This window comes from Macadamia integrifolia, chromosome 7, assembly GCF_013358625.1.
Source record: "Macadamia integrifolia cultivar HAES 741 chromosome 7, SCU_Mint_v3, whole genome shotgun sequence".
NCBI lineage: Eukaryota > Viridiplantae > Streptophyta > Magnoliopsida > Proteales > Proteaceae > Macadamia > Macadamia integrifolia.
The window spans coordinates 32,141,366-32,153,044 of record NC_056563.1 but is presented as its reverse complement, the minus strand read 5'-3'; the positions used below and the strand labels follow the sequence as shown (position 1 = coordinate 32,153,044).

Below are 11,679 nucleotides of genomic sequence, written 5' to 3'. Positions count from 1 at the left end.
AAAAAAAAAAAAAAAAAAATCTTTTGATTTGATTCTCTTTGGATTTAGGAACAATTTCTTTTGTATTAGTTAGTTTCTAATTTTATATTAGTTTCCATTAAGTGTTTTATTTTTTCCTTTATATTAGTCATGTAATGGATGAACTCGGTAGTTAGATTTGAATGAATTTGAGACAATATGTTTTGGTTGAAGTCGATGGCTGCCATGGATGTTTTCTTTCTCCCCCTTCTCTAATATTCTCTACTCATCTCTCTCTTCTGGTTTCTCTTTTCCCTTCTCTGATATTCTTCTCTTCTTCCAATCTATCATTCTATATTACTGTTCCTTTCTCCCTTAGTGCGATACTTGCAGCCCTCCACAGTTGAATCGAGCTCCCTCAATCCTCCACTTTTGTGGCTGAAATTTGGCACGTACAATCCTTACCTAAATGCGACTTAACCTGGGGAGTTGGGCATCTACGTCTCACGTGTGTGGTGAGATCCAACCCTCTGAAGGAACCTGCAGCTGTGCTGTCCGTTTGATCTGGTTTCAGAAATTCCTTTCCGCTTATTGGAAGGCTATTGAATCTATTTGAAGGAGGGATTCTAGAGGGCCGAGAGAGGGAAAGTTATCCCTTAAATCTGGGTTCACTTGATGCCTGAATTGGGTAGTTCCTCCACCTGCAACTACCGCTGATTCCAATTTTCAGAACTCGTTATTCCAAGTATTGCTTGAACCCTTGAGCTGCACTAGTTTGGAACGGTCCAGCAGGCTAAGGCGACAGTAGATCTGAAATTTCAGAGCTGTTGAGAGAGATTTCAAAGGCTGAAGCTTGATTTCTTCTTGGGTGTTCCACCGCCTCCTGTTTTGGATGTCTAGAGGTTGAAGATGACCCCAACAGAATCGTGAGTTACTAAGGGCCCGTTTGATAACGCTTCTGCTGTTTCTGTTTCAAGAAACGGCAGAAACAGAAATTGCTGTTTCTGGAAACAGAAACAGGTAAGAAGGGTGTTTGATAATTCTTGTTTCTGGAAACAGAAACAGGTAAGAAGGTGTTTGATAAATTTTATTTCTGGGAACATTTTGGACAGAATATGATGTTTATTAGATATGGAAATTGTTGGATTAAAACTGCAATGGGTAAATCCAGAACGATCTTTCTCCACAGAAGGTAAGAACCTCAGCTTATTCCTGTATGGCTTGTTTGAATTTTGAACAAGCCACTAACTTCCAGAATACTTCAATGATAGAAAATTGACTATACAACTACTTAAACCCCTTTCATTCCTAGCCAGGACAATGCTTAGAAAATTTTGTTGCATATTCGGAAGGTAATATTGTTGGGGCTTATCAGTCGGAAGGAAAGATGATCGGAAAAGTGTGGGTGAGTGAGATTGTAGAGTCTAATGCAGTCGTTCCATAGTATGAGGTCCGTGAATCTTAGGTCATGAATTCCAATATTCTCATCTCTGTAGTCGATGCTTTTGACCTCAACCCTGTTTTGATCTTACTCAAAACTGATAAATGGTGTCGAGTATTGTCCATCACAATGGATGATGCCTAGCCCACATTCCTCATTGGGGGATTTGGAGAAAGGGTAACTGATGTTCTGATCCCCACAGTAGGAGTGGAAGGAGGGAGCACAAAGTTCGTACAAGTATTCTTCAACTGCTGCAAATGAAAGCTGCGACACAATGAAGAAGAAGAAAGTGAAAGAAAGAACAGAGGATGAGGCAGAGGAAGACAATGAGGGATGAGGACCCATCCTACATAGAGAGTACTACTGATTTCTTTACTCTTGCTGAGGTGCAACAAGGGATGGAACGCTAAATGCATAAGGTTTTCCTTATCTGAAAACGATAAGGAAAACCCCTTTCATTCCTAGCCATGACAATACTATACTTGAAGCCGATTGAAGACAGGAAACTCATGAACAAGAACATTGCTCAAGACCCCCCTCTCAAAATCACAAAAAAAAAAAAAAGTAAATAAGAAGCCATTGAAGACGATTCAACGAATGGGTGTTACCTGCAGAGTATGGGCACCAAATCGCAAGAACTTGAAGGGCTCCTCACAATTTTCAAAGGGCGATTCAGCGACCAGTTGCTTCCTTCTCCTTCTCCTTCAAACTGCTTCAATCTCACTTAGGGTTCGTCATGATTTTCAAAGGGCGATTCTTCATCAGTTGCTTCCTTCTCCTTCTCCTTCTCCTTCAAGCGGCTTCAAGCAGTCTTGAGAAAACCGCAATTTAGGGCTCCGCTCCGCTCACTCACGATTTTCAGAGGATGAGGGTGCGGGTGGGAAAGAAAGGGGTAGATTAAAAGCCATCAACGGGTCCCACGGATCATCCTTCACCGCTCCCCGTCGTCGGTTACGCAGGAGGAGATCGTTGCTTCCTCGTCGTCGGTTACGCAGGGGTAGAAGAGATCTCGGTGAACTGGGGAACCGTCGTCTTCAACGGTTGTACAGGGATATTCTCTGTCGATTTTTAAAATGGTCGGATTGTCGAACCATTGTTCCGCTTTTTTGTTTCGAGAAACAAGCGAAACAAGTAAAACTTGTTTCGTCATTTATGTTTCTTGAAGCATAAATTGTTATAAATTTCAATTTATGCTTCAAGAAACAAGTAGAACACAACACGTTTACCTAGGGGTGTCAATTCCTAAACCGAACCGGTAAAACCGGCCAGACCGAACCGATAACAACTCGGACCGAACCGAACCGAAGCCTTATTGGTTCGGTTCGGTTTCGAGTATTGTAACCCCAAAACCAAACCGAACCGCACCGAAAACCGGATGAACCCGAAACCAAACCGAAACCGGCTCAAAACCCAGACCGAAACCGAAACAAACCGGTAAGAAACCGAAACACTCCAAAATTCATTAAAAAAATTAAAATTTGAATAGTTTTGTATACATTTGTATGGAAAATCGAATTCAAACTAGACAAAAAATAAAAACCAACCCGGTTACAAATCGATTTAAGAAATCGAAGTTCAACAATTCATCATTTGGTTGTTTCCTAAAGGCTCCATACCGGTTTAAAAAACCGATCCAAACCGAAATGAACCTAATAAATCCAAACCGGTACCAACCCGAACCCAAACCGCACCGAAACCGATAAATCCTTATTGGGTCGGTTTCGGTCACTTCCAAACTCACACCGAAACCGGTGGAACCGGACCGAAACCGCACCGACCCGGACCGTTGACACCCCTACGTTTACCAAACGGTATTTATGCCGTTTCTGTGTTTCTGAGAACAGAAAAATACAGAAACACGTTTCTGGTTACGTTATCAAACGGGCCCTAAGTCATTCTCTTTTATTCTGATTTCCTGTAATACCCTTCTGTCTACCTTCAATTCTCCCATCTCCCATATTTCTATTTGTTTCCTAGTTTATCCCCACCAATAACTATTAATCCCCTTTATGTCCCATCTCCCAAGTAGCACATTATAATTTCTGTTTATTTACAACTCTGCCATTCCCTTAAACTTCAGTTTATTTACAGAACCGCCATTACTCTTTATATTTTGAATTACTACTTTATTGTGGGCCCTAAGCGATCTGATTCCTGTTCTTGGAACCCGGATCCGCATCAATAAGGTTACGAGATTCATAGTAGTCAAGGCACCGCCTTGGCATCCAAACAATTTGCCTGGGTCCTAAGCAATTGTCACCTTATATTTTTGGAATTATTTATGTCAAATATCATTTACTTAAGATATTATTCATAAAATTTGAATCTAATAAAAATAGTTTAAAAATCAAATTCCAAAATGATAAAAGTCAACTGCGCAGTTCAAGAACAAAAACTAGATATTTCGTTATAGGGGCAATTTTCAAGTTTCAAATGTTGGGGTTTCTCTCAATTCTAAAACTTTTGTAAATCTTATCATGGTAAAACATTGCTAAAAACGAAAAGTCCAGTAAAATAATCTTTTGTTTTGATATCTTTAAAATTATTTTCATTTAGGCGATTTTAACAACATTCGTGCACTTTAAAATAAGTGTGATCAGAAAGCTAGTTTTGTGCTATACCTGATACAAAAAGTCTCATTTAAAAATAAAATCATTTGACCAATAAAACATATTATAGAACAAGAGCATTAAGCTAAAAATTGATTTTTTTTATCACTTAATGTTGATCTTTGATGATTTGACGTGGCTTAATGTTGATTTTTTATGATATAAGGTATATGTAGCATACTAAATAATGTTAGGAAAGAGTGAGTAAAAAATATAACACTTGGTATCCTTATTCACCTTAAGGTGGGCACCTTGTCGCCTACGCACTTAGGCAGCCCTCCAACGCCTTGGTTTGCCTTGACACCATGAAAACTATGTTGTGATTAGTAATTAACTTAAGTGATTATAAAGCAGTTAACGGTATCCAATAGGGCTAATTAGGCCTTAGAATACTTTATTTTGGTCTATGGTTGGGTTCTATGAGCCTTGGGCTTGTTATTTTTTAGTATTTTTTTATTTATCTCTTGTAATAGACATCTTTTATAAGCCAATAAAGTGGGGATAAAGTTACGATATTAGCAATTAACTTAAGTGATTATGATATAACCTTTATGAGTTTTGTTTTGAGCCTGTTTACTTTTAAGTCAATATAAGAAAGAGATTAGGAGGCCTTGTAGGAATGTTAGAATGTCATTACGCATGTAATGCACATTTATGCATCCCATCAACTAAGGATGATTTGAGCAAGGAATTTTGAGTTTCCTTAAGAAGCTTTGGAGCCATTGAGCTAGGTATATGGGATTGGTATCCCGTAGGAAGAGAGCTAGGCTGCAAGATAACACTAACTAATCTACAGTAGACCAGGATCGATATAACCAAGGTTTAAGCTCTCGATCTTGATTCTCGCCCGAGGTTTCGATGTGCCAAACGAGATCTCTGTATTTTAACCCGGCCATCTCAGTGGTTGGTCTCAGTGGCCATATAGGATTTTTAGCCCCTGAAACTTGTCATTTACCCTATTTTAGGCCTTCTAAACAAAGTGGAAAACTCAGTTTTTTTTTTTTTTTAAATCAAAACCATAATTGTAATTTGGATTCGGACCCTATATAGGTAGTCTTCAAACCCTACACCCTAGGCTATTCGACAATAAAAACAAACAACTATTGACCATGTTTCTATACAAAAAATGGCTTGAGAAGTTGTTTTTACCTAAAACTGCTCTTGAGAAGAAAATGATCTCCAAAGGTTGATGATGAAGTGATAATCTCCAAGTGTTGAAGATGTAATACACTGTAGAGGAGAGATTTGGCAAAACAAAACCACCAAAAGCTCACTTTTTCTTCACAACAGGACCAAATAGGCGAGAGATGTCGAGTTATACCAAGTTTGGTCAAGTTGAGGGTCGAAATTATGTATATATCCCATGTGACTTAGTCTCAAGTTGAGTCGAGACAAAGACATTCACCGAGATCTCAACCGAGAAATTGTACATTTTCTATAACGCCTACGCTCTCGTCTCACCAACCCAAAAAAAAAAAGAAGAAGTAAATAGCAAGATCTTGAACCATGGAAGTAAAATAAAATAAAAAATAAAAAAATAAAAAAATGAATGTATGATCAGAATATAGAAATTACAATATCTCAAGAACTGGCAAATGGATGGGCCTGTTAACACAACCGGTCCTTAAGGGTTGTTTACGTGCCAAATTTTCAGAAACATCTACTAATATATTGCTGGATAGAATAACACTTGAAAAACAACAGAAAAGAAGAAGAAGGGGATATGGGACTATCTCAGTCCAGGGTCTCCCACCCATGGTCTCCCACCGCCACTGCATCTCACAATTTCCAAGCCAAAGCTTTCTCTTTTTTTCTAAAACTCAAATTTTGTTGGCTGTAATATGCAGTCTCTTGCTTCTATTTATAATAAAACCAACTACATTAAGATCTTCCAGAAATAGTCTAAATTAAAACTAAATCCTCTCTCTAATTGGCTAAAAAAATAGTGTCCTAATTACATAAGCAAACCTACATAGAAATAGAAACTATCCTAAGCTATCAAAGCCCCAGGCAAGTAACAATGACTCCCAACTTTTCTCCTAATCGAGATCAGCTTTACAGCTTTTTTTTTTTTTTTTTACTTGAATAGAAAGCCTCCATGCACAGCAATATTGTGTCTAGCTTGACTTCACCAGCTGGCCACGGGGCCCACCCAATCTGGTCATTATCTCCTCCTTAGCCAGCAATGAAACCAAGGGAATACCTCGAACCAAATCCGGAAATTATTCTGGAGAATATCTTCCTCCAATAAGGGCTGGCTGATGTGGCAGAATGGGCTGGCATAGGCTACTTCATATAGTTTTGAATTAACCCAGAAACTGATAGCAGTCTGTTGGCTGCTGGCTATCTCTTTCCTTTCCCATACAATATGCATTTCCCTTCTTGTTGATTATTCTTTCCTTCTCTCCCCATTATTACTCTCCTCTCTCTTCTTTGTTTTCCGTTCATGTTACTGCAAATGGCGATAGTTACAGCCACATAAAGTGGGTTCTACCTCTCTCACCTCTTTTTCTTTCCACCACGGCTCTATATACTCTGGGTGTTTGATCACCAATCTTAGGCAACTCAAACCCTAGGTTCCCATCTTAAATACTATTTTCTTTATAGGTAGGGAGGGAAGTAGATAACATCAGGAGCCTCAAACTCAAGACCTCCTAGTGAGTAAGTGCTTTTTTGCGCACCACAGCTCACCAACTACACTAGGCACCGTCCAGAACTGTTTCAGCAATTGATTAACAACATAATACCTGACTATTGGATCTTCTGTAGAGTGCTTCAAAGAGCACTAGATGTTACGAATTAGTGCCTGAAATCTTAGGTTGAACAGACTAAAGGTGAGTGAGCTTATATCATTCAAAACTAGCAGGGGTTACCACTGATTGTTGGTCGTTGTGACTTGTGTCCAGCGATTATTAGTTATAGTCGTCTTCCCTCATTTTAATTGTCATCATATTCCTTTCTTCCCCAAAATACCCCTCCCTTTCATCCTCCATCCTATTTTTATCCTTAACTTAAATACCCTCCCTTCTCTATCCTATCCCTCCTTTCTTTATCTACCTAAATAACCCTCTAATATTGTGTTTATTTACAATTATGTATTTATGTTACTCCCTTTGTAAATTTGAAATAATTATAGAATTGCTATTGTCTTTCATCTTTTGGTTATTATTCCCTTATGTATGCCCATAAACAATCCGAACCCCGTATTGCATCAATCATTACCTTATCAGGGAAGCAAAACAGACTAATTATCAGTTGAAAGACGGCCCCACATACTGCTTCTTCATTTTACCAGATTCAAGTAATACCCAAAGACTCATTATTAGTGGAATGACTACATATTGCTTCACAACATTTGAGGAATTCTCATAGTTTCAACCCTCAATGAGATCACTACCATTGAAAGTTTTTAGCACCAATGAGGACATACAACTGAAAACCCCTCAACTAATGTAGTTTTCAGGTGAGAGCACGATAAACGAACAAATCCTAATTTTTTTTCCACAACGAATGTTGTAATGGAGGTAATTTATTTATTTTTCTCAAATGAGATAATAACCACAATGATATGGATCCAGGGTTCAACAGCCCAAATCAAATTGCTTAGGGCCCACTTAATCAATTAAAATCCAAACACAAGCTAACAATGACAATTTTGTAAATAAGATGAAGTTCATAAGAGGATGGCACTTTGGTAAATAATTGGAATTTAAAATCAAAAAGAGGAAAAGAGCAAAAGGCATAGGTAACGTATAAGGTGGGAGGCGCAGACTAGGAACTCAAATTAAAATAAGGATAGGAGGGACTTCAGAGAAAAGAAGGGGGCAATATGGAAAGAGAAATTAAAAGGGATTTTAATAACAAAGGAAAGAAAAGCATCGTCTTCCATCTGCAACAACAGAATAAGCGATAATAAGACTTTGGTTTAGACGAGAAAATTCCTTCGCACAGCCACCAACAAACCTGAGATTCAAGAGGAGAGTCGCAACCCTATATCTATCAATTCCAATTAACAAGCAGTCGATTGTTCCACCCAGAAACTGAAAAAAAAAAAAAAAAAAAAAAAAAAAAAAAAAAAAAAAAAAAAAAAGAAGAAGAAGAAGAAGAAGAAGAAGAAGAAGAAGAAGAAGAAGAAGAAGAAGAAGAAGAAATTCCTGACATAGTATTAGGTGGTACTGTAGCAACCTGGTTGGATTGCAAAGTAGCAGCTCAGTGCAGGAGAGGACGACGAGACTCGATGTCTTGAGTTGCCTATGGAAGGGTAATTTGTTCCCAGAATATCAGACCAAACCAACCACTAACGGAAGAGATCAATCAACTCCTTTGCAGCTCGGTAGAAGAACAGTGGTAGAAAATATGGAATAAAATTAGAAAAGAAAGAGGAAGAAGATGAAGAAATAATGAGAGAAATCGCACGGGGGGTGGGAGGGAGCTCACACGACCATTGTAATCGTATCTACATGGCACCAAAAACAATTCAATAAACTTTTATTCGTCAACTCTTGCCCAATATATTGGGTTACATGCCTATATATAATAAAAAGAAATTAAAACTTCCTAATTAAAATCTAAGACTAAAATAGAAAAAGAAATCTTTTAAGTACTTCCTAAGACCTATACTGACACAAATAGAAACACAGTAAAATTCAAATTACTAATTCCTTATTTAGCCTAATAACTACCAAAACAAAAAGGATTACATAAAGAAATAAAAATAAAAAACATCTTTCCCAAATAAAATAATTCCTAATTAATTAAAACATCCAACTGAACCCAAAAAACCAATTTAGATCTGGTTCGTCTCAATCGAGATCGCTAGAAGGGTCAACCCAGTTCAACCATGATTCTACATCACATGCCATTAGAATGACACAAAGTGCTCAAAAGAAAACGGTGCAGAGAAGAGTACCATGATAATAATAAGGGTAGTTAATTATTTTGGTGTCACAAGTGTTTGCAACATTTCCAGAAGTCACAACACAAGAGACAAATCTGAACAATCCACTTTCATGGTTTATCCTACCTAAACCGTCTGTTCTTACTCAGAATCGGGGAGTACACAATAATGGCTATAGTATTGGTACACATGCATGGACATACACAAGATGCATGCCAATACACAAGGACTATTTGATTGAATTAGACTCCAAAATATACACTAAGCTAACCTAGACCATGCTCTCTCTCTATCCAACAACCGGAATGGACACATCATGTGTCCATGCGGCAAAGTAGGTGTAGAGGTTTGGAAAAGTAATAGAACTTTGTGACACTAATATTTTTCCTAACAATAATAAAGAGTAGGATGCAGTTTTCATACATAGTTCAAGTAGGAAGCCTTCCCTAAACATTCTTACGAATTTGACACATGGCAAAAGGGATGGGGCTAAAATACTGTAGACAAGTAGACCCCTAGGTCCCCACTCCCATGTCAAGTTTCAACCCAAATGGAGTTAGAGAGAGCTTTGAAGAATCTAGGAGACTAGGACTATGAAAGAGTGCATAGTAACGGGCAGAGCATGGTCTGCATACACAGACATACATGTGAGTATTTAATTGAACAAGTATGAAATTTGACATATGGCTATTTCAAACCTCCTCCCAATCCAAGTATCTGAATCGCTACATCACCTATCCACGTGGCTCAAAATGGTGGGACCATTAAGGAAGCTCTTCCTAAACGGGGCATGCAAACAGTTTTTGCTAGTAATAATAACAATAACAACTAAAGTGGTAAAATAAGGGAAAGGGTTTATAGAACATTGTAGGGGATTAAAGTTTTGATAAAAATTCTTGAGCTATCAATGATATTGTCACCGGCCTTTCACAATGCACCTTGGGCCCTTTTGCACATATATTTTAACCACATAAGCTTCTCCTTCCTAGACATTTCATAATTTAAAGATATAGAAATCCAATGACGTTCGTTAACTATCAGCAAGATATGGATATATAAAGCTTCAATTTTCCCTATTCAAAGTCAAGAGAATGAAAGAGCAAAGGTTCTGCAACTAAAGTGGAGACACTATCCTAGCAAAGGTGGGTTCATCCCACTGTTGTAGACAAAGGTGCTAATCATGTTAAGATCTCCAAAAAAAGCCTGGATTTTTTCCTCTACATGCTATTGTCTCTAGTTTTGTGTTTCCAGCAACCAAGGTAGAGACACTCTCTTAGCAAAGGTGGATCATCCCATTGCTATAGCAAAATTTTCATCATGTTAAGGTCTCCTGAAAAGGGTGGATTCTTTTTTTTTTTCCCTCCTTACCATTGTCTCTGGAGTCTGGTACAATGCTTCCACTGGCTGTAAATTGTAGAACAACCAGAACTTAGTCAGGAACTCCTCCACAGGCTTTGATTACAAGCACTCATTCGCTGCCACAGATACATCAAGGATACACAGCTGTTGACAAATATCATAAGACATGTCTTAATCCAAAAAGCTGCAATAGACTACCCTCCCTTATTTTGTTCAATACCAATTTTAAAGTGAGTAACTGATCAACAAATCAATGCCTAGAGGGAAACTCAACTTGGAGACACCATGTACATGAATATTCAGAATCCAGTCATTTGTCCTCATAGAGTCTACAGTAAAAATTATTGGGTGTTCTTGTTCCCTTTTTAGACCATTTAACACCAAAACCTTTGACTAATATAACTCCCCATCTCAATATCCGTCATCAATACTTTTCAATAACTGCTTCTTTGCCCTATTCATCAACTCGTACCCCCCTTCTCTTATTCAAAAATTGCCAACGTGGCTTTACTATACTATGCACTAGTTTTTCCTCCGACCGCTACCCAATGAACTCCACTTCCATACCTATCAATGACTCCTTTAAAGTAAAAACACTTATCCAAAAAAAAAAAATCCCTCACAGTATTCGAATCGCCAACCCATAACAAGACCTAGGGTTCTGAAAAAATTAAAAAGAAACCCTAGAATAGATTTTTGGCACTCCATATTCTTTCAACTCCAACAGATAAATTCTTCCGGGAAAAAAAAAATAGTCCTTCGAACAAGATAGAGAAGAACAAAGGGGGAAACACACAATAACAGAATGAAAGTACGGAATAAAGAAAAGAAAATACATAATAAGAAGAAGACATGACTTAAACAACAGAGTTTCAAATTCCAACCAGAAGTAGAGCCAAAGAAGCATAAGATTGTGGGAAAAGATACAGAAAAGGGGGGAAGAGGTACTTACCAACTGAGTTGCGAACAATGGGGCTGATACGAGAACCGTTGAAGGAGCAGAACCGTGCCTGTAAGATTGTGTTTTGCTAATCTCAGAAACGCGAAACCCTACCTTCGTTTCTTCCTCTCCCTTCCTAAATGAAGTCCCTGTGTCCACCGGTGCGTTTTAAACTTTCGCAGGCTTACGGTATCGAAAATGCGATAAGAGCTTAAGAGAGTAAAGAGGGGAGGATGCGCCCCTAACATTATACGGTGTTTGGTCATTGGCGAACGGTGAACCCCCCGCGGCTCATAACTAGAACTAGAACTACTATTATAAAAAGCGACCAAACTTATCCGGGCTAGACGGTGCGGCCCAGTCCTTGAGCAGCCCTATTGTATAATGAATAGAACCTGTAGAAACAAACCCCGGTGCCAAGGTCACCTTCTACGGTTTACACTTTACACTACTTGAGCCATCACATTTTATCATT

General features: G+C 38.3%; 1 long non-coding RNA gene across 1 annotated transcript; it reads right to left on the bottom strand.

Moving 5' to 3' along the window:
- Positions 1–1,060: 1,060 nt before the first annotated feature.
- Positions 1,061–2,561, bottom strand: LOC122083959. Its single transcript, XR_006141768.1, has 2 exons — positions 2,008–2,561; positions 1,061–1,663 (listed from the first exon to the last, which is right to left on the bottom strand). It is a non-coding gene; the product is annotated as an uncharacterized LOC122083959 (long non-coding RNA).
- Positions 2,562–11,679: the final 9,118 nt, after the last annotated feature.